Below are 10358 nucleotides of genomic sequence, written 5' to 3'. Positions count from 1 at the left end.
CCTCCTTCAGGCTCAAGGTAGGCCCCACTTTCCTGTGGAGAAACCATTCCCCCCCATAACCAAGAAGCCCTTCATCTCTGCAGGCCTTCCTGCACCCAGGTTTCTCTGGGCACATTTCTCCATCTCTGGGGGCAGGGGAAGTGCGGCCCTCCTCCCTCCCTGCTGCTGGGCTGCCTGGCTCCCGGGAGACACTTGTCACCTCTCCCCAGCTGCCCCTGCCTGTGCCCTGATAGGGAGAGAGCAGTGAGGGGCCAGGAAGTGGGAACTTATCTCTACCCTCAGGCTCACAAAATGGCTGAGGGCCTGCAGTCCCACTGTTGCCTGCGGGGCTGTATCTTCAAGAACAGCTACAGCCCTTCTCCCTCGCACATGCTCTTCTCACAAGGAATGCTGACGTTCCTCCCACTGAGAGGGCAGAGGTCAGGGGGGCCATGCCCTCTCCCCTTGAACCGGCAGGACTCTGTGCCTGCCTCAACCCGCAGTGGGTGGTGATGACACTGCGTGACTTGGGAGCTAGGTCATAAAAAAGTCATGCCCTTCCGCTCCTTCTCTTGGGACACTTGCCTTGGATTCCGAGCCTCCAGGAAGGAGTCTGCTGACCCGAGGCCACCGCGCGGCGAAGAAGCCCAGGCCAGTGACATGGAGCAGAGACAACAGGAGGCCTTTCCTGGTTAAGGGTGGTGTCCTTTGCTCCTCCACCCCTTGGCTCCATGTCCTGAAGGTGAGAGATGTGAGTCACTCAGCCTGTGAGGATGTGGAGCAATGAGCAGATCTCTGATAGTCACACTCTCTTACTTTAATCATGGGCAGTTTCTCTCACTTAGAACTTGCATACGGGAAGATTTTACAAACTAGAGATAAGTCATAGAAACTTCTCAGTATAATATATGGACAGATATGTAAACAGACATATAGAGGAATAAATGGATGGATGGATGAGTGGATGGATGGATGGATGGATGGATGGATGGATGGATGGATGATAGGTGGATGGATGGATGGATGGATGGATAGGTGGATGGATGGATAGGTGGATGGGTAATGGGTGGAAAGATGGGTGGTGAAATAGAAAGAATGAGAGAGAGGGAGAAGCTGATTTCTTTTTAGTCCTAAGAGTGGCTTTTGTTGAGAAGACATTGTATGGAGTCATATTTTGAGATCTGGAGAGCTCCATGTCTTTCTGACTGTTTACCTGTAGTTTGCTAGTTTGCATGATTGAATCTTTACTCTAGCTCACTTCTCAGTGGACCTAAGAGGAAATAATTGTGATTCAAATAACATTGGCCCACTTTAAGACCTGTCCCAGTTTGGTATGGCATGTGGAGAGAGAGAGAGAGAGAGAGAGAGAGAGAGAGAGAGAGAGAGAATTTCAGCCCCCAAAATCATTGAACAGTAATGTAGACCTCTACTGAAAAGCTCTTGGAGACACCCAGGTGGGAATTCCGTGGGGTTTACAAAGCACATTATAAATTCAGCTTCCTGACTCCCTCATTAGAAATCCCTCCCTGTCCCCCAAGCTCTCTGTGGTTATACAAATGTCCTCACATCCTCAGCCCCACGGAGAGCCTGACATAGAGCCATCCTTCCTCCCTAAACCCTTCCCTGAAAGGGTCTAATGGCAGGAGCGGTGGTGGAGGGAGGGGCTGTAATGACTGACTTTTGTTTTTGTCACACAGAGATTGACCTTTTCTTTCTCTTTAGGCATAAAAGTTACGGTTAGAAATACTAATTTGTGTCTGTGAAGTTACGGACCGCTTTCCAAAGTGGTAAAGTCCATGCGCCACGGGGTGTCCTCCCTGAGTCCTGAGAGCGGGCGTCTCCTGGGCAAGGAGAGAGGAAGGAAGGAGGGGAAGGAAGTTCAGACTCATCCAGGCTGCGGCGGAAATGCGTGCCTCTCGGACATGCAGAAACCCTGGGACCCAGTCTGAGCACTTGGCGTCAGCCGGCCAGGCTGCTTCCTGCCGGGTGGGCTCTGGGGGGCACCGGTCGGTCCCAGGGCCCCTCACTCTCCCCACCGGTGACATGGGGTCATGAGGGCCTGTCCTGTCAGACCTCCGCTGCTGCCACAGGTGACGCTGCTTTGAAAATCACAGGCACAACCCAAATGTAAGAGTGCTCGTGGATCCAAGAGAGGGGGTTGGGTTTCCCCTCCTCTGTGAGGTGGAGGAGACCCGATCAGCCTCCCAGGGCTGTCACCACAAACCCAGCCCGAGAGACTTAAACAGCAGAAATGCACTTCTTCACAGCCCTGGAGGCTGGACGTCCCGGACGAGGTGCCAGCAGGTTGGCCTCATTCTGAGTATCCTCCTTGGCTTACAGCTGCCCCCCGCCCGCCTCACGTGGTCTTTCTGCTGTGTGTGTCTCTGTCGTAATCTCCTCTTCTTAAAAGCACCCAGTCATAGTGGATCTGCCCACCCCGATGGATGACCTCATTTATCTGTCACCTCTCTAAAGGCGCTTTCTCCAATACAGTCCCATTCTGAGATGGTGCTAGGATTCAATATCCCTTTTGGGGGGACACCACTCAGCCATTCCTGACTGTCACCTTTCCTTGTTGAGATGTTAATTTTACTTTCTTGATCTTAATGTATCATTGACTTGGAACTGTCTGAAGCTGCTTTGTGAGCAGTCAGACTAATGTCCTGGCTTCTTCCCCCTTCATCTGCTCGCAGTTTGAGGAAACGTTGAAATTCTGAGTTCCGTATTTCAGGCTGTGAGTGGCTGTGGGTTTGAGGCAGGAGGGGTAGCGTCTGTGAGACCTTATTCATCAGTCTCCTTTGAGGCTATTCCTGGTGTTCCTGCCATTCACAGTGAAGTCAACAGCACTGGTGATTCATGTTCGTTGATAACCAGCTTCCAAAAAAAGAGAGGGCATTTCCATCATTCCAGATCTGCTTCCGAGTGGTAATTCATTGTTCGTGGTCATGTGACAGCCATCTTCTGGTGCCCGACAAAACCTGGTACTTCTCTGTACTTTTCCAGATCAAAGATAAAGAAATGGAAACTGTAATTTTCATTAGTCTCACCAAAAACTGTATACAAAGTCATGAAGTACACAGGACAATGCTCAGGAAATGTTTACCTTCTATATTTGTTAGGCTGGCAAATGTAGAATATTTTCAAATATATATTATGGATACATTATATACATACAATACATTATATATTATACATGGGTATACTATGGATATTATATATATATATGGATATATATGGTTACATGTAATTAATTTTCCCAGGTCTCACACCACCTGAGGTACAAATGGAGTCACCTTAATAGAAACAATTCAAATCCCCCTAGCTTCTTTTTTTTATATATAAATTTTTTATTGTTGATGGTATTACGGATATGGGGGGGGGAGGGGGTGAAAGAGGAGCTATCTTTAATACTATCCAGCTTCCTCACTACGTATTTAGAGAGACCTGAGCCGGCTGGGAGTTGAGCCCGAAGAGAGAGATGCCATCATGCTGAACTGAGCAGCCCTCTTTTCTGAACCTGACCGTCCCTACTGACTCCGGTGCCTGCGTTGGACCCTCCAGCTGACCTGGTAGATTCAGGTGCCTCGGTGGCACGTTCCCCAGACACATCCATGTACCCTGATTCCTGGCGACATGTCCGGCCAGGGCCCTGCCACGTATAACATACGTTACTTTGAGAACTTCTTACAAAGAGCTTCCCTTTGCGTGATCTCTCTAATGTCAAAGTAGCGATGTTTGCTAAGGGTACTTGCTCTCATTCTGGAGATGAGGAAACTAAACTGCCTCAGGCAAAGCAGTGACTAAGTTAAATTAGAACCCAGACATTTCAGCATCGAGTCTGGGAGTGGGCGCAGAGGGCAGGTCCTGAGGGCACTGCAGGGGCAGCCCTGGTCGGGGCACCTGGGGGACACGGGCCGCACTGAGTCACAGCACCCAGACGTCACCCCTATGAGAAGCAGGAGGGACCCCCTGAATCGAGCTGAATGGTGACATTGAGCTGAACGCTCAGTCTAATCAACACGAGGACCTCCTGCGAATCCACAGGCTAAGGAGGCCAGGAGATGGCCGGAGAGCGGCTCTAGGAACCGCAGTTTACTGCTTGTGCCCGGTTAATGGTCCCAAGGATGAGGTGAGAACAGACCCGCTTTTCTAAATGTGAGATTTTTGTTTATCCGAAGCCTTAGCATGACTGGCCGGCTCCGTGACTGCATGCACACATTTTCGCTTTATTTAATTCCCGGGGCCGAGGCTGGGCGGGGGCTGGTCTGCCAGAAATAAGGCTCTTTCTTCAGACAGGGCTGTGCCTGCAGAAGGAACCTTGGTGCACTTTTATATTCAGAACCCGAAATGGCCATTTGAGAGGCGTTGGCATTTGCGTATTAAGGGTTCAGGGACTGGGAAGTTTAAGGCGTTTCCCTCCATAAATTAGTCAGTACTGACCAAGGCCCCGAGGCCACGAGGGCCCGGCCGCGTGAGGCCCCGGCTGCTTCCCCGACAGGCTTTCCCGGCCACGCGGAGCTCGGGCCCAGGAGTGTGAGCAAACCTGCGTCCGAGGGACGGGGCAGAGACCCTCTCCCTGCCCCCCACCCCCCCCCCCCCTAGACGCCCGGGGAGCAGGGCTCCCAGGAGGGATTTTCTTCTTTGAAATCAGTACCATGAATATTCTGTTTTCTTTCCTTATTACCTGATCGAGAAATAACAGTTACACTCCAATTGCCATTTATTCTGCGGATCTTTCTCCCCACTGCACAGCCTACTTTTGGGGCCTCTAACTTCCCCCACTTCCCTTTCGGGGAAGGGGAACCTCAAGGTCAGGGTTGGCCAGCCCTCCGCTCCGCTCCCTCTCATGATGGAAGTATAGAATGGAACCTGGGAGAAACTGTGCATGTGTAGAGCTTTCTTTGGATTCCGAAAAGGCTTTCATTACATTTTCAAACGCTTTAAATTAGTAAAACCCTTTATGAAAAACATATCTATTTGACTTCATAGCTAAAGCCATGGAAAGGGAAGGACGATCACAGACTTAAATCTTAAAAGTCAAATGTTGCCATTTATGAGAACAGTATTTCGGGAAGGAAGGAGGTGAGTGTGCCCCAGACGAGGGTCAAGGGTCGCTCCACCCTGTCCCTAATACTCGGAGTCACAGCTGTCCCTGCACCTGAGTATCCGCCCGCCCGCCCTCCCCTCCAACCCACGCAGATGTCTGTACAGGGGGCAGGGGTCGCTTTACGGGAATGGCTGCGGGACCTCCCGCAGAGGCAGGGCCTGTGCTCACGAGGAAACGGGGTTTTAAAGTGGAAGCTAGTAGCGCACTCGGGTCTAGGGCCACTCCCAGGCCTGAAAGCGCAAAGGACGCCGACACGGGAGTTCCGGACGAGTGCCGGTCACTGTCCTCAGAGGAGCACAGGGAAAGGCTGTTTTTGGACTGAATGTTCATGGGACATTCTGCTGGTTTACGAAGGGACAGGGCCACCACCAGCCACGTCGAGGTCTCTGTTGTATGTCCAATACGTGGGACGATTACCAACCACCTCACCACCAGCCCCTCCGTGAGCTAGTGAGGTCCCCCTGCAGTCGTCGTTTTCAGAATGAGGAGGGGAGTCAAGGAGACCTAGCGGCGCGGAAAGGGGCACAGCGTGTGAGCTGGGAAGCTCGCCTGGACTCCCGCAGACAGCTGCGCACTGGGGAACCTCCGTCTCCCATTGTCTTCTTCAAACACACACACAGCCCGGCCGGCGTGGCCCCGTGGTCGAGCGTGGACCTGTGAACCAGGTGACCACGGTCCGATTCCCAGTCGGGGCATGTGCCCAGGGTGCAAGAGGCAGCCAATCAGTGATTCTCTCTCATCATTAATGTTTTTCTCTCTCTCTCTCCCCCTCCCTTCCTCTCTGAAATCAATAATAATTTAAAAAAACATTAAAAAACCCCTCATAGTTTCAACAGCAAATGGACACAATTCTACCTATTACTAGTAGAACTGTCTCAGGACATGTCAAACTTTAAAAATCATCTGGAGTTGTTTTTTTTTAATATATTTATTGATATTTTACAGAGAGGAAGGGAGAGGGATAGAGAGTTAGAAACATTGATGAGAGAGAAACATCAATCAGCTGCCTCCTGCACACTCCCTACTGGGGATGTGCCCGCAACCAAGGTACATGCCCTTGACAGGAATCGAACCTGGGACCCTTGAGTCCACAGGCTGACGCTCTATCCACTGAGCCAAACCGGTTAGGGCATCATCCGGAGTTTTGACGAAGATAATGTATTTGTAACTATTTAATTATAAGTAGCCTCATGAAAATTCCTGATCGCATCAAGTATACTGTTCTACTTTTATATCAAAATATCAAGTACTAATTTTTTCCAAGTACTTACAATTTATCTTCCATCATTCAATTATATATATTTAATTTATATGTCTAGAATTCAGAGTTTCAATTAAAATTGTGAATTAGGCCCTGACCAGTTTGGCTCAGTGGATAGAGCGTCGGCCTGCGGACTGAAAGGTCCCAGGTTCGATTCCGGCCAAGGGCATGTACCTTGGTTGCGGGCACATCCCCCGTGGGAGGTGTGCAAGAGGCAGCTGATCGATGTTTCTCTCTCATCGATGTTTCTAACTCTCTATCCCTCTCTCTTCCTCTCTGTGAAAAATCAATAAAATATATTTTAAAAAATAAAATAAAATTGTGAATTAGATTCTAAGGGTTAGGAAGCTAGTAAATGGCAAATATATGTGAGATAATTCCACCGCTGTGATAACAGTGTTGAACACCTGCTTTAAGGTGTGAAGCGAGGACAATGGCAGGGTGCCCAGCACTGGCGGGGCTAAGCACCCACCACCCTCCCGTCGACGAAGATGGTTTCTTGAGAATTAGCAGTGCCTGCCTCACCCTTCTATGTCCCTCCTGTGCTCCACCTGCAAGGATAGATCGCAGCATGGTGGCGCCTCGATGTTTCCAAGGATAAACACATCAGGTTAATACTGACTTGATCAATAGAGGGGCTCTCCGAAGCGCAGAGACCAGCGAGCCAGCACGATGAGTCAGGCCCGAGCCGAGCACGTACCGGTGTGCACATCTCCTTATAAAGAGATTCCGGGGGTAACTATTGTGAAACATGTCCTCCCTGGTAAAGAGGCAGGACACGAAACAGCTCCACGAATCGGGAAGTTAATGGTCACACTGCTCGGATGCCAGACCTGTGAGAAAAGCAGGGCTTTTTCTGCAAAGTAACAGTTAGAAATAATGACTAACTGATGTGCCAAAGACTAATTTGGGGAAGGAAAAAAGATGGCATAGAAGCGAGAGAAAAAGCACATGGTGAATATCAGGAACTAGTCTTAGATAAACGAATAGAAAATATTAGAAAAAAGAAACATTTGAATGGAAGAGGTGAGTCCAAGAGCCGGCAAGTGGTGCAGGAGACATCAGCCTCTGCTCTGGCGGCGGGGGATGAGAGGAGAGCCTGGAAAACCGCAGAAGTTCCCCAGGAGTTAGCAGTGTGCTTTTTGAAATTACGTAGGCACTGGGATTTAGTTCTCTTTCTTAGTAGGAATAGGAGACACTAAAAAGAAAGCTTTAAATGGAAAATAACTCAAATTCCTAGAACTGCTCCGATCATTCAGAGCCATAAGAGAAAGGACTGGGATTTGCAGTTGTCATAACCAGAGGAGCCTGTGGACCCAGTGACATGAATCTAGTTGGAGGACTTGAATGGCTCTAGTAACTAACCCAGAGGCCACCATAGCGTGCACAGCACGGACAGCATGGACAGTGTGGACAGTGTGGAGAGTGTGGACAGCATGGAGAGTGTGGACAGCGTGGACAGTGTGGAAAAGGTGGACAGTGTGGACAGCGTGGACAGTGTGGACAGTGTGGACAGCATGGAGAGTGTGGACAGTGTGGACAATGTGGACAGTGTGGACAGCATGGAGAGTGGACAGTGTGGACAATGTGGACAGCATGGAGAGTGTGGACAGTGTGGAAAATGTGGACAGCGTGGACAGTGTGGACAGTGTGGAGAGTGTGGACAGTGTGGAGAGTGTGGACAGTGTGGACAGCATGGAGAGTATGGAGAGTATGGACAGTGTGGACAGTGTGGAGAGTGTGGACAGTGTGGAGAGTGTGGACAGTGTGGAGAGTGTGGACAGTGTGGAGAGTGTGGACAGTGTGGAGAGTGTGGACAGTGTGGAGAGTGTGGACAGTGTGGAGAGTGTGGACAGTGTGGAGAGTGTGGACAGTGTGGAGAGTGTGGACAGTGTGGAGAGTGTGGACAGTGTGGAGAGTGTGGACAGTGTGGAGAGTGTGGACAGTGTGGAGAGTGTGGACAGTGTGGAGAGTGTGGACAGTGTGGACAGCATGGAGAGTGTGGACAGTGTGGAAAATGTGGACAGCGTGGACAGTGTGGACAGTGTGGACAGCGCAGACAGTGTGGAGAGTGTGGACAATGTGGACAGCGTGGTCAGCGTGGACAATGTGGACAGTGTGGACAGCGTAGACAGTGTGGAGAGTGTGGACAATGTGGACAGCGTGGACAGCGTGGATGACAGTGTGGAGAGTGTGGACAATGTGGACAGCGTGGTCAGCGTGGACAATGTGGACAGTGTGGACAGCGTAGACAGTGTGGAGAGTGTGGACAATGTGGACAGCGTGGACAGCGTGGATAGCGTGGACAATGTGGACAGTGTGGACAGCGTGGACAGCGTGGGCAGCGTGGGCAGCGTGGACAGTGTGGTCAGCATGGGCAGCGTGGACAGTGTGGACAGCGTGGACAGTGTGGGCAGCGTGGGCAGCGTGGACAGTGTGGACAGTGTGGACAGCGTGGACAGCGTGGTCAGCGTGGTCAACGTGGGCAGCGTGGACAGTGTGGTCAGCGTGGGCAGCGTGGGCAGCGTGGACACTGCACAGTTTCAGTTTCCTGAAGGAAGCTCGCTTCTTGGTAATGTGTCAGCCCCCGCTGTGCCCAGCACTGAAGCAGACATGGCGTGCGGAAGAAACGAGAAAAGCACCGATTCTGCCTCAGGAACTTGCTAACGTGCTGGATTTCTGTGGATAATTCCTCCTGTCGTACTTCCTCCAATGAGCTTCGGAACAGACCGGAGAAGTCCGGCATGATGAAAAGGAAACACGGGGAAGCCCTTTTGTCTTCTTGTTTCTAATCTGTGCAGCGAAGATCCACTGCGAAGTCTTATTCCAGGCCGGGGGCACAGTACCCACCCTCGGCTTCGGTGCAGCGCGCCCCGCGCCCAAAGATGCCCCCCCCCAATGCCCCTGTCCATGGCAGCGTGAGGGGCTCCCCGAGAGCCGGAGGCGGGGTTCCCTCCCGCCGAGGTCTCCCCTCCTGCTCTGTGTGGGCTGAGCTCCGGCCACGGATGGCTGCCCGTCCCTGCTCAGGCTCGTCCTGGCTCGTGCCATGGCCCCTGCTGTCCGCTTGCTCTCAGCCTTGGCCCCTCCTTCCGTCTCCTGGGATCACCTGCCTTCGCTCCTGTATTGCTTTTCTGGTTTCTTCCTTTCTTTTGGGGGAGGGTGGGGCAGTAGTTGGTTTTTCCATGTTTTCCTCCGCCCTGACTTGGGTCTAGTCGTGAACGTTTCTCTCAGCACACCCTGCCTCATGCTTCGTTGCTCCTGGATCAGAAGCAGAAGCCCAGCTATGCTCCTCTGGCCATAGCATGATCCTTATGATAATTCCTTTATTAAAAGTAAAAACTGCCACCAAGCCCCTCCGTTTCTTTCCTCCGACCTCAGTGCCCCGGCCCTTCTTCCCCGACCCTCAGGGGAGCAGCAGTTTGCTTCCGGCTCTGGGACCGAGGCTCTGGGGAGGAGCGTGTCCTCGTGGATGGCAGTCCCTCTGTGGGCACCGCACCCCAGAGCAGCGCCTGAGTCATGGCCTAGGGCGCTGGCACTGAAGTAACTCACCCAGACCCTTCCTTCCGACTGAGGGCTTCTCCACACGGGCGCAGGCCACCCTGGAAAACAGGACACCGAATCCGCGGAAAGAGAGCCCAGCGCTCGGCTGCCGGCCTATGTTGCTTCTCCCTGAGGTCGGCACCCAGCTCCTCGTACACCAGACAGGGAGACCCTGTGAGCCCAACACTCACGCCTGTGCCGAGAGATGCCATCGGTGAGGACCAGGAGGGCCGCCACGGCGACAGGGCAGTTCTCAGCTCCACCCCACCTCCCCCACCCCCTGCTGGGGCGCCCGGCCTTCCCCTTCTGGGACGTCCTGCCCTCCCTGCTGGGGTGTCCTGCCTTCCCCTTCTGGACAGAGCTCCTCCATCCCCAGCCCAGGTCCTCCCTGGAGGCACTGAGCCAAGTCTGACCTCAGGTACAATGACCAGGAAACAGGCTCTTTCTTCGTTTCCCTCTGTGGCCAGATCC

Source organism: Myotis brandtii, unplaced genomic scaffold, assembly GCF_000412655.1.
Source record: "Myotis brandtii unplaced genomic scaffold, ASM41265v1 scaffold634, whole genome shotgun sequence".
Taxonomy (NCBI): Eukaryota; Metazoa; Chordata; class Mammalia; order Chiroptera; family Vespertilionidae; genus Myotis; species Myotis brandtii.
The sequence above is the reverse complement of the archived record's forward strand: the minus strand, read 5'-3'. Positions refer to the sequence as shown.